The sequence below is a fragment of the Pleurodeles waltl genome, chromosome 6 (genome assembly GCF_031143425.1).
Source record: "Pleurodeles waltl isolate 20211129_DDA chromosome 6, aPleWal1.hap1.20221129, whole genome shotgun sequence".
Taxonomy (NCBI): Eukaryota; Metazoa; Chordata; class Amphibia; order Caudata; family Salamandridae; genus Pleurodeles; species Pleurodeles waltl.
The window spans coordinates 796,190,175-796,197,885 of NC_090445.1; the positions used below are offsets into that span (position 1 = coordinate 796,190,175).

General features: G+C 43.6%; 1 long non-coding RNA gene across 1 annotated transcript in view; it reads left to right on the forward strand.

The window, feature by feature from the left end:
• Window positions 1–7,496, forward strand: part of LOC138302046 (uncharacterized) — a 56,600-nt gene extending 49,104 nt beyond the window's left edge. The window contains exons 3-4 of the long non-coding RNA XR_011205242.1: window positions 6,093–6,331; window positions 7,036–7,496. This is a non-coding gene — a long non-coding RNA (uncharacterized lncRNA). The remainder of the gene's footprint in view (window positions 1–6,092; window positions 6,332–7,035) is intronic.
• Window positions 7,497–7,711: the final 215 nt, after the last annotated feature.

A 7,711-nucleotide genomic window follows, 5' to 3' on the forward strand; every position in this document is an offset into this window, starting at 1 on the left:
ACAATAGTACATTTTATGGCTTTTGGAGTCAGTGCCAGTTCCAATACTTTCCTTTCGACACAGCTAAGATAGCTTTTATTATATCCTATCTTGTGGGTACAGCTGCTTACTGGGCAATTCCACTCACTGAAAATAATTATCCTGGCTTATGTGATTTTGGACGAGTTAAAGAGGTGATGCAACATCTCTTTACTAAACACACCTTTGTTCAGACTAGTAATAATGAGTTATTGAATTTACATTAGGGTAGTAAGGACCTGATGACTTATACTATGACCTTTTGTAGACTGGTTACAGAAACCCAATGAACAGAAGAGAAGCAAACCTCCCTCTTTTATAGAGGTTTGATGACCTGAAAGACGCTTTAGTGCACATTGTGATTCTTCCTATGGACTGTTCCGAGTTTATTGACTCGTTGGTAAAGTCCGTTGCTTTACGAGTTGTGGGCTTTGGCCAAAGCCAAACCTCCATAACACACCTGCGGTCCGACGGGGCAGCTGCAATGACGTGGCCGGCCGTGAGCTCCTCCTGGCCTGCGGCAGGCCTAAGGCCGCCAGCTGTATTAGGAGGCAGTGAACTGCCACAAAAACTCTGGCTGTAAAGTACCCAGTGACAGGAATGCCCATTCATGTCACTGGCACATGCACCCCCACATGTCCAAACACATGCAGACACCCCCCCCATCTACACACTTCCAAGCACCCACCCACTGTACACATCCATACTAACACCCTAACCCGCTCTCACACTGACATACATCCATCCCAACTCACACCCCCTGCAATCATTCACACCCCCACTCCCTCCGCATACATGCACACCCCCACCCCCTCTTCATAGGCATACATTCACACACTGCCCCTCTCTGCATACACATACATTCACACACTCCTCCCTCCACATACATATACATGCACACATCCCCACTCATCTGCACACTTGCACAGACCCCCCTAATCCGCACACTTGCACATAGACACCCTCATCCACATACTTGCATCCAGGCACCCTCATCTGCACACCCCCAATCACTCACAGACTTGCACACATGCACCCCCACTCGTATGCATCCCAATACTTTCATCTACTCACTCTCACTGCAGCACACACGCTCCCCTCCGAATACATATAGACACACCCCCAACCGCACGCATACATCCACACACCCCTATTCGCACACATACACGCACTTAGACACCCCTATTCGCACACATACATACACTCAGACACCCCAATGCGCACACTTACATGCACTCAGACATCCCCATTCATACACATACATGCACTCAAACACCCCCATTCACACACATACATGTATTCAGATACCGCCACCCCTCTGCATACAAACACACATGCACTCACACCCTGACACCCCCCTCCCCTCTGCTTTCAGACACATACATACAAACAGGCACTCACGCACACCCATTCCGCTACACATACACGCATAAACCACACACAAGCACCCAACACCCCCCCTTTTGGACGTTCCACTTACCTGTTTCAGTGAGGTGGTCGTCTGGGAGGGGATGGGTCCTGGCATCTTCCACCACCAGCAACGCACCACCAAACAGGACACCTGTCGCACCGTATTACATATTGTAATACGGCAGGAAGACTCCTGTTGATGTGGTGGTGCTGGCAGAAGAACCACCTCTCTTCCACCATTCGCCAGGCCGTCAGGGTTGGATTTCCACCCATGAACAGGCAGAAAGTCTATGCAACTTCAAATACAGTGGTCTTTAGACCACCAACACTGGCAGTCTGTTGGTGGCAGCGGCTTCAGCGGTCTTGCAAAAAGACCGTCGAAGTCGTTATGAGGGCCTGAGTTTTTAAGTTAGACCATAGGTTGGCTCAACTCCTGCTTGTGAAAATGGCAATACTGAGACCTTGACTTTTGATCTCATAGACACACCCAACTTTAGCGTTATTCTAGGGGTCCTCTGGCTTCAGCTTCACAATCCATTCATTGATTGGTCCCATCACCTTGTCACCCTGGGTTCTCATTTTTGTCAAAACCATTGTTATAAAGAGCCACAGGATGTTGTGTCTCCCTTGATGTGTGCAGCATTAACACAAGAATGCACACCTCAAATTCCTGTAGAATATCAGGACTTTCATGATGTTTTTGAAGCACAAAAGGCTACACAATTACCTTCCTACTGGTAATATGACTGCTTCATAGAATTAATCCCAGGTGCAGCCCTTCTTTACAATCGTGTCTACTCTCTTTCAGAACTAGAGTCAAAATACCTAACAAAATACCTGGATGAGTTACTAGCCCTGGGGTCCATCTGTCAATCCTACTCCCCTGACTCTTCATCACTCTTTTTCGTACGAAAGAAGAACAGTGAGTTAAGGTTGTACATTGACTATAGGGCCTTGAATAAGGTCACCGTTAAGAACAGATATCCATTGCTCCAATGCCAATATTGCTCAATCAGGTTTGGAAGTCCACGTTGTATACTAAATTAGATCAGCGAGGCGCATACAATCTCATCCATGTAAAGGAAGGTGATAAGCGGAAAACAGTCTTCAGAACCATATCTGGATTATTCTGATATAAAGTCATGCTTTTTGGGTTATGTAATGCCCTAATACTGTTCCAGTATTTGATCAACAAAGCGTTACATGACCTCCTGGACAGTTGTGTAGTTGTATACATCGATGACATCCCCATCTATTCCAAAAACATGGCAGAACACATAGAGTATGTCAGGAAGGTGCTGAGAACATGATCTTTTTGTTAAACTAGACAAATGTACCTTTCACACTCAATCTGTAGAGTTTTTTGAGATACTATCTCTCCCCAGAAGGCGTTATCATGGTTCAAAAAAAGGTGCACGAAATCTTAGATTGGCTAGCACCAATCTCAGTCAAAGAGTTACAAAGTGTCATGGGATTTACAAACTTTTATGGATGCTTTATCATCCATTTCTCACACACAGTAAGCCCGATTACCAGACTTTTATGAAAAAAGGTGCTTATTGTTTGATTACAGGAAGCCAATGATGCATTCAAATTGCTCAAGGAGAAATTCATAATAGTCCCGGTTCTCAGACATTCAGATCTCAACTCACCATACTTTTCTTTCAGGCTGCAGTAGGAGGTATTCTTTCACACTGTGACAGCACAACTGGACAAATGTATCCAGTAACACTCTTCTCCATAATGTTGTTGTCATCTGAACAGAACTATACAGTTGCTGAACAAGAACTACTGGCAATTAAATAATATTTTCACAAATGGCAAAAATACCTATTAGAGGCTCAACATACCACTACAATATATACTGATCATAGGAATCTACAGTTCTTGCTATCATTAAAAGCCTTGACCTTAGACAAGCAAGGTGGTTGTTCTTCAGCGAATACAATTTCATCATTATCTATCGTACAGCACACAACAGACTAAGGCAGACCTACTATACAGGTGGGGTTACTCAAATGAGAGTTCTCAGGACCAGACACCACAGAACATCATGGCGCTTCAACCCATTGTAGGGCTTTGTGAACAAGAGTAATGTTTTAACAGGATTTGACCAAGCATGAGTCAGGAGGGCTTAGACTCTTGAGTAACAGGTAAAGATAATCATGTTCATAATGGTCTCCCATATCATGGGAACACCTTGTTTGTTCCCACTAAGGTCAATCTGGGATTCACAAGACCCTAGCTAATTGTCAGCAATGGTTTTGGTGGCCAACCCTGTCCAAAGATATGGATGATTAAGTCCAGAGTTGTCCCATCTGTTCTGAGAGCATGACCTCAAACACTGCCCCTGCGGGTCTGTTAAAAACCTTGCCTCCACTCCCACCTCCCTGGCATACTATAAGCATGGATTTTATCACTAATTGCCCAACTCCATTGGTTACAATACTATATTTGGGTAGTTGTTGACCTGTTTTCTAAAATAGCACACTTCATTGCCCTAAAACAAATACTGAATGCCAAGACTTTGTCTACCCTGTTTGGGCAGAATATCCTGTGGTTATTTGATCTGCCCTCCGTCATTATTTCCTACAGTGGCCCGGAGTTTATTTCCTAGTTTTGGCACAGTCTTTGTACATCATTGGACATTTACGCTAGATTCTCGTTTGCTTATCATCCACAAAGTTATGGGCAGACACAGCATGTAAATCGAGTACTAGAAACAACTCTGCAATGCTTTTTAATCTTATCTCCCAATGAATGAGAGTCCTTGTTACCTTTTGTAGAGTTTGCGTATAACAATTTAGAGCATTCTGCCACAGGGGTATCTCCTTTCTATTGTGTAACAGGTCCTAATCCACAGATGTTACCAGAAAATATTGTTAAAACATTTGTAAATGTACCTGCAATACAAGACTTTTTGCACACCTTACTGTTTACAACAATAGATCTTACAACACTTACAACAGGCTAAAGTGAACATGGAAAGAAATGCTAATTAACTTTGTTGATCACCACCGGAGTACAAAAGCCGCGATCAGATTTGGCTTGCCACTAAAAACGTACGACTACGTGGTCCTTTCAAATGCAACCTTAATCTATTGGTCCCTTTCCAATTAAAAATGTCATTAATCCGGTGGCAGTCCAACTCCAGCTGCCAGATGATTTGCCTGTTCACCCTGTGTTTCATGTTTCCCTCCTCAAACCATATAATGCCCAAAACCGTGCCACTCCTCGTCTTCAACCTGTAACACTTGATGGCCCCCTAGAGTTTGAAGTCTGAAGGATTCTAGATTCACAGATTGTTAAGGGCCTTCTGTTTTGCCTAATCACATGGCAGGGGTATTGGCCCTGAGGAAAACTTATGAAAACTAGCTAGTAATGTTCATGTCCCTCACCTGGTTAGTTCTTTTCATGCCAGTCATCCTGACAAACCATGCCTTCTAGGTCAATCTTTGCAGGGAAAAACTGCCATGACTCCATCTTGTGCCCTATGTGTGTTGGGTCTTACTTGCCGGCCTCATGTCATAGGTACCTTGTGTCGCCTCCCTTCCATGAGATACTCTCAGTCATGCTACCCTTGTGGTGCCTTCCAGTCCCAATCTCTCCATGATTTCCTTCCCAGGGAGCCTGAACCACTGATCATGTGTTCTGTTGCTATGCAAGTTTAGTCTAGGTTGCACCTGCAAATATCACATGCCTATTTAGGATAGTCACATTTCCACTATGAACCATTGGACTGTACCATCATGCAGTTGGGTTTCTGTTGTACAGTACTTGTTACTGTTTTAAAATTAACGTTTGCACCTGCTAGGCCTCATATCCGTTGTATGTCACACAAGATTTTCCCCTGGTTCATTGGAATATCTCACACAGCCATGTGGGACACATTCCTTTCGTGAACACTCTTTGCTTCCTGTATATATACCCCGCTGAACCTGCATCAGCACTTGACCTCACTATAGTCCTGTGAAAGCATCATCCCTACACTCACTTCCTGAGTCACCCAGATCTTCCTGCATTCCTGTTCAATACAAGCTTCACTCGTGTACTCATCTAAGGAGTGACTTGGAAACTCCCAGTGCTCTAGTCTTCCAGGACTTCCTGATGATTTTGTCATCCAAGTGTCCTTCATGAGCTACGAGTCAGCCTGCTCTTTAATTTCTTGCACTGAGTTTCCGGTTGTCTTTGGATTCCGGTTCAAGTACTGTCTTGGCTAAGTACATTCCCCTCAGGTTTGTGCACACTAAACCATAGTTTAGCAATTGTTCCAAAGACTGTTACCTTTGAAGGTGTGGGATCATTTCAAATATTAGACATTATTTGAGTTTTCATCCCCTTGAGGCCCAGCGCACTGAACCTCTGTTGCAGCACTCTGAACTCTATTATACCTAAACTGAAGGTTTGCCTCTGTACTTTCTTGACAAGTTGTATCTAGTATTTTGGGAGAAACTTCTTGAGTTTGAAACTGTGTTCGAGTTTTGAATCAGAATCCAGTATATTTCGGAGTACCTGAAAATCTCCAGTTATTTCTTCAGACTGTTCTTCTGCTGTCTTTCTTGCCACATTTATGATAAAGTCTGCAAGTATACAAAATGTGTAAATAATAAATAGATCATTTTCAATTGGGAACCTATGGGTTACATTATCTATTGTTGTTTTAGTGTATCACACTGGCATTGAGGATAAGAGATCCAGGGAGTCCTGATTCTACTTGGCAGTGTACGAGACAGACGAGCAGTTAATCAGTGACTCAAGATCATCTTTCTTTGTTTCATACCAGTCCCCCATTTCCTCTTTCCCCCACGGAGGCAGTGGGGAAACAAAGGTTGACTTTACCTTTATTCAGTCCCTCTTTCAGGTGCGATTGGAGGTCCAGCATCGCCCACACAGTTGGAACCAGGTGAGTGCATGACACTATTCGTGTGTCACTTTGGACACAGGGTAGAATTGAAAGGCATTTGGAGATAAGCAAGGCCATTGGAGTTAAAGTAAGATAATTGTCCATTGCAGCTGCCCAAGCTGCAGACTGCAGAGAGTAGCAAAGTAGTACTCGATGAGCTAGTTATCATGTCTCCCTTAATTTACTACAACATGCATAGTTGTACTCCATAGAGGATGATGCCTTAATCATTAATGTGAGTTAATTTATTTTTATTTTTCCACAAATGGGGCCTGATTTAGAACTCAGAGGATGGGTTACTCCATCACAACAGTGACGGCTCTCCCTTCCACCAAAATCTAACTCCCATTAAATGGGATTTAAATTTCAGCAGAGTGGAATTCCAGCACAGTTGTTATGGAATAACTCATCTGCCAAGTTCTAAATGAGGTCCAAAGTCTCTGTTTGTTTTTTAGGAAATCCTTTACAAGAATGAAAGTTATTCGTTTTTTTAAACTGGTGCTATGCTGCCTTAATTCCTTTCAGCCAATCAGAGCTTTTATGTGAGGCATGTGTGGGTAACATAATATCCCTGTGACTCTCCAAATCACATCAAAAATTCCAATGGCCCTAGGCGATCAGTACTCTATAATTTTAAATAAGCGTTTGCACAGAGCATTGTTTACAATGTGCCTTTTGTATTGTTGTGATTGCTGCAATGGCAGAAGTTGGAAGCCACCCAGGCAGAGTACCAATGGTTGGACGAGGAGACGAGGCACATGCCCCTGCCCAAGTTCCTCCTGTCAGCTTCCTGCACCTCCATTCTCCGGGCCACCTCATCACCAGCACAACTGGCAGCCACCTTCACATATAACACCATTGCTGCCCCCTGAGACCGTCTGTTCCAACCCTGCATGCTACATAAGCTGTCTCTCTTGGACTGTCTGATGGCATGTCTCGAGGCCCAACAGCAAGAACTGCGTACCCTAATGGACAATGCCCTCTTCTGAGCCCCTTTTTTATTTTTTGTTTGAGTGGAAGGGACTTTTGTTGTGGGTGGAGAATGTGGGAATTGGGAAAGTACCAGGATCTGTTGTAGGGAATTTTTGTTGGACTCTTTGGACTCTTTTTGACATTGTTTGGGGACAGGGTGATTTGTTTGGAGGGGGGGGGGTGCCTGTTGTAAGAAGAGAGGATTGGGCATCTTGTTGGAACTCGTTGAATAAAGGGAAAATTATTCCTATTCTTTATGCCTTCAATCATTTTTGTGTTTTACATTTACTTTGCACTGCAGCCTTTTTGTGTAGCATATTTTAATTAAATTATCAAAGTGAATGCCCGTTAGTTATAATAAGTTTTACCCTTGTCCTACGACTCTCTCTAACTATATTGACCACTGGG